The 12,982-nt window shown below is 45.3% G+C and overlaps 1 protein-coding gene across 4 annotated transcripts in view; it reads left to right on the top strand.

Moving 5' to 3' along the window:
- Positions 1 to 1,036: 1,036 nt before the first annotated feature.
- The window catches only part of KDM4B (lysine demethylase 4B), a 90,868-nt gene continuing 78,922 nt past the window's right edge, over positions 1,037 to 12,982 (top strand). For 3 of the 4 annotated variants that reach the window (XM_054805200.1, XM_054805198.1, XM_054805197.1), the window contains exon 1: positions 1,037 to 1,210. The gene's annotated coding sequence lies outside the window, so the exon portion shown is untranslated. The remainder of the gene's footprint in view (positions 1,211 to 12,982) is intronic. The other variant, XM_054805199.1, reaches the window with a different exon arrangement.

The raw sequence follows: 12,982 nt of genomic DNA, 5'->3' as shown, positions 1-12,982 counted from the left end.
CGCTGCTGTCCACATCAGGGTGCCACGATGGTGGGGTACTGCTGGGTCGTCTGGGGGGAAATTGGAAGGGAGAGGTAAATCCCCTTGTCTTTAAAGAATGAGCTAGTGTGGAGAGGGGGATTCAGCACTGGTTGTAGCTGATGGTTAACTTTTTTTTTTTTTAAAAGCTCTAGGTACTGGAGACTACCAGGTACCTAAAACTACCCCGTGAATACAGCTGAAGCCCCGATCTCATCTCTGGATGCCCATTTCCCTCCTGTGGCCCCTCAGGCTGCTCATCCCTTCAGGGCTGGCGGTGTCAGGCAAGAGGGGAGGCGCGGGGCTGGGGCTGGTCTTCGAGCTCTGCCGAACGCAGGCTGGGTGATCCGACCGTCTCTGTCGATGGACGTACGCCAGCTTTAACGCCTTTGTGCTAGCCCTGCAGGTGCCCTGAGGACCGCAGCGCTGGGCGAGGTGCTGCTCGGGCCTGTCTGGGCCCCGCTCAGGGTAAACCCCCTCAGACTGCGACGCCGCGGCGCTGAGGCCTGCAGGCCGGCCCTCTGGGGGCGCGGGGGCAGGTTAACGATGGGTGCCCCCGGCCCGGCCGCCATGAGGCCGCCACAGGCGGGGGGGTGGTGGGAGGGGGGGCGGTCCCTCCCCGCCCCATTGGCGCAGGGCGGCCGCAGCCCCCCCCCCCCCCCCCCCCCCAGCGCTGCTGTGCGGCTCCTCACGTACTCACCGCCCCGCGCCCCCGCCGGAGCGCAGAACTGTGGGGCGCTGACGGGCACGCCGCGCCGCCTATCGAAATCCGCCTTACCTCTCTGTCGCCCAATAACAGCTGAGGGCGGGTCACCGTCTCCCAACGGCCGCGTCCTATTGGCGGAAAGCCACTGAGTGACGTGAGAGCGACCGGTTGACCCTCCTGTTGGTGGGCGGGCCGTTACCCAGCTCAACCCGCCAATCAACGGGTGCGTTCGTCTTGTTGTTCGGTGACCGGCTCCGCCATGGGCAGTAACCGCCGCCTCTCACCGGCGATGCGCCCAATCGCTGCGAAGGCGGTGTCGGCCGCAGCCAACGAGCTGGGCGAGGAGGCGGGCGGCAGGTGCTGGCCGCGGGGTGCTGCGCTCTCCTCACCGCCCCCCTTCCGCTCTGCCCCCCGCGCCGGGCCGCTCGGCGCTCCGCTGACGGGCAGCCCGGGGCCGCCGCCGCGCGGGACTGCCGGCGGGCTCAGGTACGGGTGCGACCGGTGCCTGCCTCTCTCCCCCTCCCTCCCTCCCTCTTCGTGGGGGCCTGCCGCCGCCTGCGGCTCCACCCCCGGGACCGCGGTGCCGGAGCCCCCCGCGGCTCGGCGCTGCCCACCCCCAGGTGCGCCGGCCTCCGTCCCGCCGGCCTTCCCCCCTCCATTCTCCTCACCGAGCCCCTTCCCCATCGCCTCTCCTCAGTGTCGGGCCCTGGCTTTGCGTCTCTCTTCCGGACGGCGGCCCGCCGCGCCTCCCTCCGCCGGCCGGCCCTCCTCCTCCTCAAGGCCCGGCCCTCGGTCGCCGCCGGGCCCCGGCGGGACCGGCCTGTGCAGCTAAAGGCCGGGCCGGGCCTGTCACGGCCTGCTCCGCCCGGCCCCGCCGTCCGCTTTGTCTCGGGGCGGCGCGGAGGGATCCCCCCCGCCGCCCCCGGACCCGCACCCCGCCGCGGGGCCGTGTCTCCCCGGTGCCTTGGGCCCCGGCCCGGCGTCCGCGGAAGGCGCCGCGTCTGAGCGCGGTGTTTCAGCGCAGGGTTTTTGGTAGGGAGCGGGGTGGAGGCCCCGGGTGGTCCCTTACACCCCCCCGGGGGTACCGGCAGCGGGCGCCGTCTCGGCGGCGGTTGCGTTCGGGGGCGGTTTTGCACCGCGGTCCAGGATTTATTTGTGCGATGGATAATAAGCGGGCCGCTCGGCGACTTGCAGCAGGGTTTCCGCTGGGTGAAGCGGGACGGTGGCGACTCAAAGCTGCTGGTCGCTCCGTGATTCTGTCTGGTCTGACGGCGGCGTGCAGCAGGCCCGGGTGTCAGAAAACTGGTGGCAAGAATATGACACCGGCATATTTTTCCTCTCTTTTGTTTTTTCCTCCTTTTTCCCCTTCCAGAGACAAAGTCTAGGGCCAAAACTATTTTTTCCTCTCTTTTTTTTTTTTTGTGAATAAAACCACCCGTGGTTATATGCTGCGGTCCTTCCTCTTGCCAAGCAGCCGTGAGCACAAACGTTGCAGCGTGAAAAAGTGAGATGACTGGCTCTGAAACAGTTGTGGTCTGCAGAAATTGTTTGTCCGGTCATGCTTTGGTGACTTGTCTTGGGTTCTAGCTGCTCAGTTTGCCCTTTTTATGTAGGAATAAATAGAAGCTGTATTGGGCTCTTTTGGGATGTAGTGTGTGGTAGAAGGGGAAACTATTCAGGAAACCTTTCATCTTAAGGTGGTACTTGGCTTTCCTTTAAAGCTGGCTTTGATTCTTCTTCTTGGAAGATGGTATATATAGCTGCGTAGGAGCTAGGTATAGTGCAGAAAGACTGTTTTGGACTCCTTTGTTTTAAAGGGTTGAAGTAATAGTTTAATACTTTTAACAAAAGCTGCTGTTGAGAATGGGTGCTGTTCAGGGGCACAAACTGGTTTTATGTTGCTGTAAAGGCCTACAACATTGGACTTCTGGTGTGCGACTCGGTTGCCTTTGTGCTGGGGTAGGGTAAATACATTATTGTGTTATATCAACCTTGACCCTTCCAAAGTGAAGTTTTGTTTAACCCAAAGGAATCAATTTTAAGGAACTCTGTTCATCAGAAACCTGATAGCAGGGTTTTTTCCCTTTTCCCGCACAATACATCACTTCTTTCTTATGAACTTTTCCTTTTTCTGTTGTGTTTCCTTGTCCTGTTTTGTTAAAATTCCCATAAGCACGTGAAATCTTAAGACTAGAATTTAAAACGTACAGTTACGTTTCAGCAATTACATAAAATAACCGTTAGAATATGTGGGGGTAATTGCTTTTTGACAGTAAGTTCCTAATTCTTAGGTTCCCCTGTAATAAGTGAAAGAAATCGAGGCAGGTAGACTGACTCCTCCAGTGCCAAAAGCAATCGACGGCTGTTCCTCATTAATGGTAGGAGTTACTCCTATGCAAAGTATATGTAGGTGGATATACTTGATTCCTTGGTACAGAGCTGCTACTCACATATAAGACACTCACTGAAGCATCTTTTGACAGGAAAATGCCGTCCAACACTCAGTAATATTTTAGTATTTCTCCTTTTTTTTTTTTTTTTCCCTTTTCTCCTTGAAAAGAGATAATTCGCTTAACCAATCCAGTGGAACCAGTATATGTATGGTCTTATATATGTTAGTTTTCTTAGTAAGTTAGAACATGTGGACAAAGGAACAAAGTACACAGGTCTGACATTCAGAGTTGAACTTTAGGGTGAATGTGGGCTTTTATATATAAGACCTTGCGTATGTGAGAGGTTTCATCAGCTTTTGATGAAAAGCTGATAGCAAAACATACTTTCAGGGAGAATCCCAACTATTTCCTCTAGATAATGCTGGTTATTAGTCTGAGGCAAATATGGTACTTGAACTACTTACCAGCCTGTTAAGCTGAGCTATTAGAGAAAAATGAAGTGAAAACTATTTCTAGTGATATCATCTACTCCTGTCATTTATAACAGATAGTGTAGAGTGATTGTTTTACAGATCTGCAGGCACTGTTTTAAATTATCAAAAATATAGACAACTTCTGAAAAATGTGGGCTATTTCCATATAAGAGGTCTCAAGAAATTTTATATGAGTTGGGAAAACCAGTTTATCCAGACATGCTGGATAAGCATGTTCTCTATATGGGGGGGTTTTTTGGTACGTTTATCAAGAGTTATGTATTCTTATTTTCTACTAGGATGTCCAGCTGCGATACAATAAACAATGAGTTGGCATTCAGGTAGCTCTAATTAGTCTTCAAAGTTTACATCTAATTTCAATGAATAGGGAAGTTCACACATAAGTAGAAATAATAGCACTGTCTTGCTGCAGGCCGGGACAACCATGCATCAGGTAACACATTATGAAAATCTCTTTGCAGTCATAAGAATTAGAAACTTTATTTCCTTTTAATTAATTCTAGGCAATAGAGAACTGCGGACCAGTGAATTTTCCACCCTTTCTGACTCAGTTTTTATTGTTTTCCCGTGTGCCGTTGAAAAGGATTTGCAATGCCTGTTACTGTCTGTTCGTTGTCTGTGTGTGCTATAGGCAGCGTTACTTGCAATATAGCATCTGTTAATATCAAAGATGGATGACAGCTAAATATGTCACTGCAAGTGAGGGATTTGCTTAATATATTTGGATGCCATTAGGAGTCTCTGTGGCTGTGCAAGACAATGTTCGAAGTAATTATTTGTCATCTCTTTAGGAATCAAAAGATGATTTGTCTGTTTTGTGCACTAGGAGACTGAAATCCTTGAGCAGTGCAAAATATTGGCTGAAATCTTGTGATTTTACATAGATGTAGTGATATTAATGTTGTGTTATTGTTCTCAGTATAAAATCATTGTGGAATGAAAAGGGTGTTTTTCCATTTTCAGTATTTTTCAGTAAGCTGATTGCTTAGTAATATTTTTTTAATCTTTGCTTTGGACCAAATATGTTACTTATGGATATAGTTGCTTATTCCACGGCTTAATTAAGATACTTATTTTCATTTATATTTTCCTGGCGTAAATTATTTTCTTTTATAAATTAAGCAGTTCCTCAATTATAGTCTTACTGGATGGCTGCTAACACAAGAGGAGGCATTTGTGTTTTGTGTAGTATAAGATCCTTACTTAGTCTGTGCATGCCTCAGTCATGGCAGAAATGACCTGCAACTTAATTCTTTTTTTTTTTCTTCCCTTTGCTGTTTCAGAAGGCTCATGAACAAGCCACAATCCCCTATTTCTTGGTAAATATAGACTTGTTCTTTTGTTGCCTAAACTTATGTGATAGAAATATTGTACTTGAATATGGCCTAAGAAGACAATGTTGGAAGTTGATGGTGCGTTAAGATGATTTCCTGAGGTGTTCTGGTACTCCTTTACAATTTTCGATATGCCTTCAGAGTAGCGGGGAGGATTTTGGTGAGCCTCTGAGGTGGCTTTTTTGTTGTCGTAGGTAAGAAGTTTACACAAAGTTTTCCGTATTTATTCTCAGTTGTGTGTTGGCAAAGCAGCGCAGCTTTGGCTGGGATGTATGTGTTAAGGTTTGGAGCTGTAGCTTCCAGAGAAAAGAACTGGATAAAATTGAGCTGGGAGAGATTAAAATTGTCTATTGTTACCTTGAAGTTGATGTGAAACTAGCGTGGTTTTCTCCTAGGTTTTGCTTTAATTTAGGTTTTAAATTGTCACTCTTTTCAGTTGCAATTTTGGTTAAACAGCGTGAAATGAATATGAAATGAGATAGGAAATGCCTAACAGAAGACTGTGGGATTCCCCCTGCTGCTCTCTGTGAAGATGAGGAGTTTAAGTTATTTACAGGTGCAGCTGAGGATAGGTATTCCTGCTGAAGTGCACTTCTGGAGCTGTACGAGCTACGTTACGCTTCTTGGTCCTGTTCTTCCTCCTGCTGCCTTTGCCTCTTGCTCAGTCTCTTCCAAGTAGGTAATTTTCTGGTGATGAAGCTGCTCTTATGCCTGGAATCTGGGTCAGTGTGTCACACCCGCTCTAGGCAGGACCTAGAGCACCTTGTGCAAAAAAAATGCAACCAAGATTTTGATTTTTGCATTGGCAAAATAGTCAAAAGCACTTACAACAATCACAGCAGTCTGTTGAAATTCCGTCTTACAAAAATCTGAAGCAACCTAGAGGAGAAGGTGAGCAAGTTACTGAGAACATTGCTGCAGGCTTGTAGTTCTGACGGGTTTGCTGAAGGAAGACTGTTGGGAATTAGTCCTCATTATGGTATTAATCTGATATGGGAATGACCTTTTTGTACAAAGTAGTGCAGTAATCCAGTTCTCTGAAATGCATATGCTTTCTGATGAGAATAATAGACTATGGGTTACTTAACAGTATTTTAAGGTTTGCAGCACTGCCGCATTGAATTCAATGCGTTGTGACTTTGAATTCTTGTTCAGACTGAACAGGAATACATAAAAAAGAGGTCCTTTTTTTACCCCCAGGTCTGGGCAGGAGGTTTTTCCTTTCATTGTGGTCTTGCAGTTGAAAATGATGAGCTCCTAAAGGCTGTTCTTCAGGTTCTAGCAAAGTGAACCCAAAGTAGTTTTGTGTACCTGGCATCAAAGATCCAAAGTCACAGTAGAGCTGCTGAGAAGAACCAGTCCCAGGTTAAATGTCTTTTTTTTTTTTTTTTTTTTTTTTAGTATTTCTATAACTGCCTTGCAGTAAATATAGTGAAGATGATAAAAGACAGCAAAGATAACTTTTGTGTCATGCAATAAGCTGAAGTTTGTAAGATACCTGGTTAGAGATTCTGTCTCAGTAGTGATATGCTGACTTATGTGTTTTTTAGTGTGAGTTTATCTTGCATGTTCAGTAAAACAGTGAATTTGAGGGGAGAGACAGTTGGGTACTGATTCTGAGTTAAATCAGAAATAAACATTACAGAAGGCTGTTGACTACCTTCAGGCAATAATGAACTGTTTTAATTTCTTACAGATTTATTGCTCTTAAATCTAAACACTGTCTGCTTTTAAATGCTATTTGTGACTAAATAATTTTGCTGCAGTTTGAAGAAATATATGAGTAACTGTACACTTACATAGCTGAGAGGATGTTTTGAGGGAAAATTTTATTTTACTTTAATGAGCTACATATGCTGCTTGATGTCAAGTGCAGGAGAATCTGGAATTCTAGAGAAGCATTGTGGAGTGTAAAATTTAATAGAAGATACTCTTAATTTGTCAAATCCCAAGCACTTCATCTGCTCGGCTGGTGGGTACTCGTGCCTGTATGGGAACGTTGTCTCTGTTCCTCATTCTCAAATCTGTTATATTTATTGAGGCCTTATGAGGCATATACAAAACTGAAAGCAATTTGGAGGTTAAAAATGTAATGAATATATAAATAATTTGGAGGAAAAGGTTAGTTTTCAATTCTTGCTGTAATTGTAGTCATTTAAAACTGGGCCGAGCAACACCACAACGAACTGCAAACTCACAAATTTACCCTCTCTTTGTCTAAATGCTGTAATCTGATTCTAAGGAGTAAAGGGGAAGAAAGGAAAGTTGTTGCAGCTAGGTTTACAACACATAACTCTTCTCTAAAACTAATGATAGATATTTGCCCGTTTTATGTAGTCTTGATGTTTTGCAAAAGTTTGGGTTTTGTTCTGCTAAGAAACTTTTGATAGTGCCTGATCCATATGAATATAGATGTGAATTTGAGTGTAAGTAGTTGCCGTATTGAGAAAGGAAATAGGGGGAAATAGAAGAATCTGCTGTGTTCCAGCCTGATTCATCAAAAAACGTCATTTCAAAAAAACGCGTGAGGTCTGTATTTTGTTCTTTTGTTTCGTTTTGTAACTTTACAGTGTTTTCAGTTGAGGATTTTTTTTTTCGCCTCACGCTAAACATTTTTATTTCAAGTTTGCCAGGGACTTGAAATAGACTTGGGGAAAATTCACAGACCGCGAGCTTTCCCACTTGTTAATCCCGAAGGGAGCCTGCAGCCCAAGCCCAGTTGTGGGTCGGAGCCTGGGGATGTGGTTCCTAAGGCAGAAGTTCCCCCGTAAGCAATTTCTGGGAGCCCTTCTGGCAAAATTGCAGAGGGAGGTAAAAACTTGCAGAAAGGCTGTGAGTCCAGATTTCTTGTGAAGCTGCTGGGCTGTCTTGCTCTGTACAGAGTTTTTGTTTTTGCTGAGAACAGTGTGTGTTACTGCAGGTGAGGGAGGCTGCTCTGCCTCCTCCCACAGGCCATCAGTGTCCGACTTGGCCTCATCTCCCTGCAAATGGGCATAAACCCAACCTGATTGACAGCTTAATTGAGGACAGTGAGATAAATGACCAAGGTGAAGTCCTTTATTCAGGTTTTCAGTTTTCCGAGCACTGACAGAAGTAGTTGCGTTAACGTTTTGCCCACACCTGTGGGGAATGTCCTAGCAGCGTGGCCTCACTTGAAAGAGGAGCTCTGGGTACAGCTGCAGAGACAGGGCACTATGAGGTAAGCAGTGAGGTAAGGATGGATTTCCAGCACTTGGAACATTCTGCAGAACTTTACAAAGATGGCACGGTGGTAAATGCGCGGAGGCTTGCGTCTCAGTGATGATGAAGTAAGGCACATCGTGTTGGCTGTGGGGACCATGTCCAGGCAATGAGGAATTCTTAATATGCTGTCTGTAGGATGAGGAATCCTAGGATGAGTCAAACTTCTCTTTTTCTAGTTATTATTGAAAGGGTGGGGGAGGTTTAGTAGATGTATTTGGATCAATAGTCATGAGTTTTGAAGGGAAATTGCCAGGTAAGGCAAGAAGACGGAAGGTTGAACAATTTGGGTGTTGAAACAAGAGTAGAGAATTTGTTACCATTGATATTCAGTTTCCTGTTGTGTTACACAGTGCTGCCGGGCTTTGGTTGTGCTCTGACACATCTGGAGGGTTATAATGAAAAATGGAGGGCAAGGAAGGTTTTAAGATTTTGTTGTTATGATTTAAAAACCTTGCTTAAGATATGGCATCTCTCTTTATCTTTCTAAAGTATTAAACCAGTAAATTATTTGCCTGATAGCAGCTTCCTCCACTCAGGAGTAGAATGCACTCGGAATTTCTTCCCCAAAGAGTGAGCTGCTATGTCTTCAGCATTGAAGTGAATAATTTGTTACATATTAAAGATTTTTGTGCTGTGTGCTGGATACATCTTCTTTATGTCTTCAATTATCTAAGCTATTTAGATGTGCCTCATTTAGATCTTCTCATTATATCTCTTTTTTTTCCTCCTCAGTATCTGGGACTTATTACATTTTCCTGCCTTGGTTTGGCATGCGTTGTCCTTAGATGGTCTCCTGCAAGGGTGTATAATTCACTGTCCTTACGTAGTGTAATGAGCTGTGGAACTTAATTTTCTTAACTGCTAACAGCAGTTTTACTGGTGTTACAAGTGCAGTGATGTTTGTTGTCTGCGTTGATTAGATTAAGAGTTAGTAGGTTCAGTGTTCTGTAATAAAAGGGCAATTCGATTGAAGAGCACCAGTAACCCTTAATCCGTTTTTAAGTGTGTACAAACTCCGATTTATGTAGGAGATAACAGGCTCTCCTGTTTGGGGAAGAGAGCCTGTGTTGTAGGAGGAGGATTAGTTTTAAGTGTGCCTTCTAGAAAAGTTTAATCTACTAGACTTTTTGTTTAACCGTTTCAGATACTTGAAGTTGTCTTTGTCGCATGCTGAGGCTGTGGTTTGAGATGGCGGCTTTGCGCTGTTGACGTAAAAGTCCTACCACTGCAACTACATGCTTGTTTTAAAGCACAGCCCCATAACCAGAGTCTGGTCCCTGATCATTTTGCACTGTGGCACCACAAATCATCGTATTCGGCAAAGGAGGAGAACAAATGGCCGTGGATGGGAGCTCAGTACCTATCCAAGTTGGTACTGCTGTGAAATTTCCTCTTGTTTCAAACTGTGGCCAGCACTTTGTTTATTCTGTGAAATTTTGATGGCTGGGGTTCTTTTTCCTTCAGCAGGCTGTGATACCAGTGCCAGTGTGCATGCCCAGCACCAGTGCACGCAGGCTAACGTGTATTTTCTGCTCTGAGTTGGCAGCAGGTTGCAGGGTGCGCTCAGGAGGATATTTCCATGTGTCTTTTTAGCCCCTTCCAACACCACCTGAGTGAAATCTTGTGGAGTTGCTGTGGATGCCCTATCTTCTCTTCTCACAAAGTTATTTTTGCTGCCTGTGGCTTCCATGCATTGGTTTTGTCTACCAGATTTTGAACGTTTTTTTGCTATAGGGATATGTTCCAAAGGGAATTTTCCTTCATCTTTTTGAATTTTGGTTGTCTGGCTTCAGGCCCTTTTGGAAAAAGCTAGGAAGAGTTTTTGTGGGGTTGATGGTGGAAAGCTGCACCTTTGGAGGGACAGGAGGTCATTCAAAAGTGGTTTTGCCAGTTGTATACAGTGTACGTGGTAGTAGGGCATACATCACTCCGGTAGAGACTTTAGACCTGGTGCCTTCTTTAAAGGGCTCTGAAGGTACATGCGTTCTGGTTTATCGAAGAAACTGATAATCCCAGACAGCATATTACATTTGTTAAGCAAGATTAAAGATGGTGTTCTAGTGTTACTGTATAAACAAAGCAAGTCCTCTGTCATAAATTCTGCCATGTTTTTACTGTTCAAATCTGGATTGGTAATGGAGAGTTTGCAGCAAACCGGCAGGACTGGTTTGCTTTATATTTTCAGACGTGTGCCCTGGGTGTAGGTACAGTATTCAGCTCCAGCGCTGGTGCCTAAAGTCAGGTTTGTTTCCACTAACAGTCGCTACCTTCAGTCAGAGTTATCCCATGGCTCAAAAGCAGAGGAAATGAGCTGGCATTATCCACTTGTACGAGATCAGTAGCAGGGGAGCAGCGGGGAACTACCTGAAAGTCCCAAGTCTTTCCCTGGAGGAAGGATTCCCCGTCCTAGAAGTCCTTTAGCAAGCACAAGTCATTGATCTCAGCTGGCTTTCTTGGGCTTTTTCTCTGCCGTACAAAAGTTTCAATCAACAGGTGTGGGATTTCAGTCACAAAAGTGTCTCGGTTCACATCAATTTTAGAGGGAAAAGTCTCATGTAAAAGTCACTGAAATTAAAAACTCAGCTCTCTGTGTCCACTGAGAGATCATCCCTCTGGAGACAAGTTTTAGTATTTCCTTACCGTGGTTGCAAATTAGAACGTATTTCATGCTATTTCAGGTTTTTACTCTCTCTTACAAAGAAACAGAATACACCCAGCTGAGAAAAATACTATACTACTTCTTTTCAAGAACTAATAGGGGGCTTAGACTCTTTCTGCAAAATCAGCCTTTTCAGTATTAATAGCAGAGAGAGAAGAGTTTGTTCATATCGTCACCATCCACCCCGCTGCACGACAGAGCCGTGAATGAAAAATGCTTTCAGTGTTCTCAGAATAGGCGGGTTCTGCCGTGAAATCTTCCTCAGTGATGCTGGCGAGCTTATTCCAGCAATGTTTTATTGAGACTGTCTCCTGAAAATCCCATAAGGAAACTGTAACACGGTTGGGCTCCTCTTGCAGCCCTGGGCTCGTCCCGTTGCCTCAGCCTCTTGTCTTCCATGAGACCGGGAGCTGGGAAGGAGTTAACAGTAAATACTGCTGCTATTTACCCAAAATACATTAGTGCTGCTATGTGCAAAGCGGTTAAGGAAGAAATTCTTTTCTCCCAAAGCTTTCTCTGTGGCTCGGGTGTTTCGGCTCCTTGGGGCTGCTGGGGGCAAGCACGTACAGGCAGGGGCTTAGGACACTTCTCTAACTGAAGTAGTTGAACTGATTCTCCCTTTCCGTGAACTCCGTGGCTATTTTTTTGTAATAGCTTGATTAATTTAGTTAGATCAATGTACGTTGCAGCAGACATTATCTAGGGTAGGTGTTAAGGTGTTTCTTAGAATAAAGAGATGGGATTAAGCATGGAAAAATCTGTTGTGCTTTGCTGTGTCTACGCTACAGAGTTCCAGGGTGCCGAGTGACGTTGCTTGTATTGAGGCAGATAGACCCTTTAATTGATTAAGCTTTCATGAAGTAGTTTTTTAAACACACACACACCCCTTTGTTGGAACATGTATTTTGACTATTCGCTCCCAGTTCATAGAATAAAAATTGGAATTGCTGGAGGTGATCTTGAGGAAGAGATGGGATAAAACCTGGCTTTGACTGTTATTTTTTTTTCCCTGGTTGTGGGTAAAGCTGCAAATGCTGGGAAGGCATCCCTGGAGCAGATGGTGCTGGCACGGATCCTCCTCAGGACGGAATTCAAGTTCCTTTCCCCGAGCCAGATACTCCTGATCAGCCAGTGCTGCTGCAGAGCGTGACTTGGTGCTTCCCGCTCGGCTGAACTTTCGTGGCATTTCTAGACCCGGTTTAAAAATAGCAGAAGTATTCTCAGTAAGATTACGTTGGAATAGAAGTTTGGGGATGGTTTCTGTCCACGTCCCACTTCTCCCACAGTTGCTTTACTTTTCATTCCAACTCTTCACCAGGAGCAGCTGTATTTTCCTGGTGAATAATGTTTTTCTTCAGTAGTTTGGAGGAAACCTCCGGCAGATGGATGCCCTGAGTTTATCAGCTCCCGTGGTTCGTCTCGGGGACGGGAGATGCTGTTTCCTCTTTTTGTATTTCTGCAAAACATTTGTGTAGTAAATTGTTCTTGCGGGTATGGACCAAGTGTGCTTCTTATCTCAAAATATTGACCCTGAAACACAGCAAATTTTTTTTTTTCCTGTATGGCAAGGTTGGAAATCTCTTCGGCAGGGCCACCCTGAAGATGGGAGGGCTTGGATTAAAGGACCTTTTTGTTTTAAGACTGCAACAATTTCTGTTGGAAATACAGTTGTTAGAAGTATCTGTTGGGGTGAAGGGAGTGAAACAGTATCTTTTTCCCAAGTTGGCTTTGCTCTGGGATATTGTGCAATAGTTTGATTTTATTATGGAGTGTGCCTTGGGAAGAGCTCTTCTGACATTGCCCTTGGTTTAGGGGTGCAGTAACGCTGCGGTTGAGGAGGGCAGAGGATAGGATGAGCATGTGAGAAGCTGCGACTTCATGCATGAAATTCCTTTAAAGACTGCATTGGGGAATGGCTTAGACTTGCAGACCACTGTTTTGAAATAAATTTTACGTAAAAGTTACTCTGACAAATTCTAAAATTTTCTAAAATTTCCAGTCAAAACTGTTCATTTGCTTTTGAAATGAAAAAACCCTGGTTTGCCCAGTTAAAATTGTGAAGGAAACCTTGGTGCCCTGGCTGAGCTGGGCACTGTCTGTCCAAATTAGTGTGTGATGTTATTTTTTAACTGTAG

This window comes from Grus americana, chromosome 28 (genome assembly GCF_028858705.1).
Source record: "Grus americana isolate bGruAme1 chromosome 28, bGruAme1.mat, whole genome shotgun sequence".
Classification (NCBI taxonomy): Eukaryota; Metazoa; Chordata; class Aves; order Gruiformes; family Gruidae; genus Grus; species Grus americana.
The sequence above is the reverse complement of the archived record's forward strand: the minus strand, read 5'-3'. Positions and strand labels throughout refer to the sequence as shown.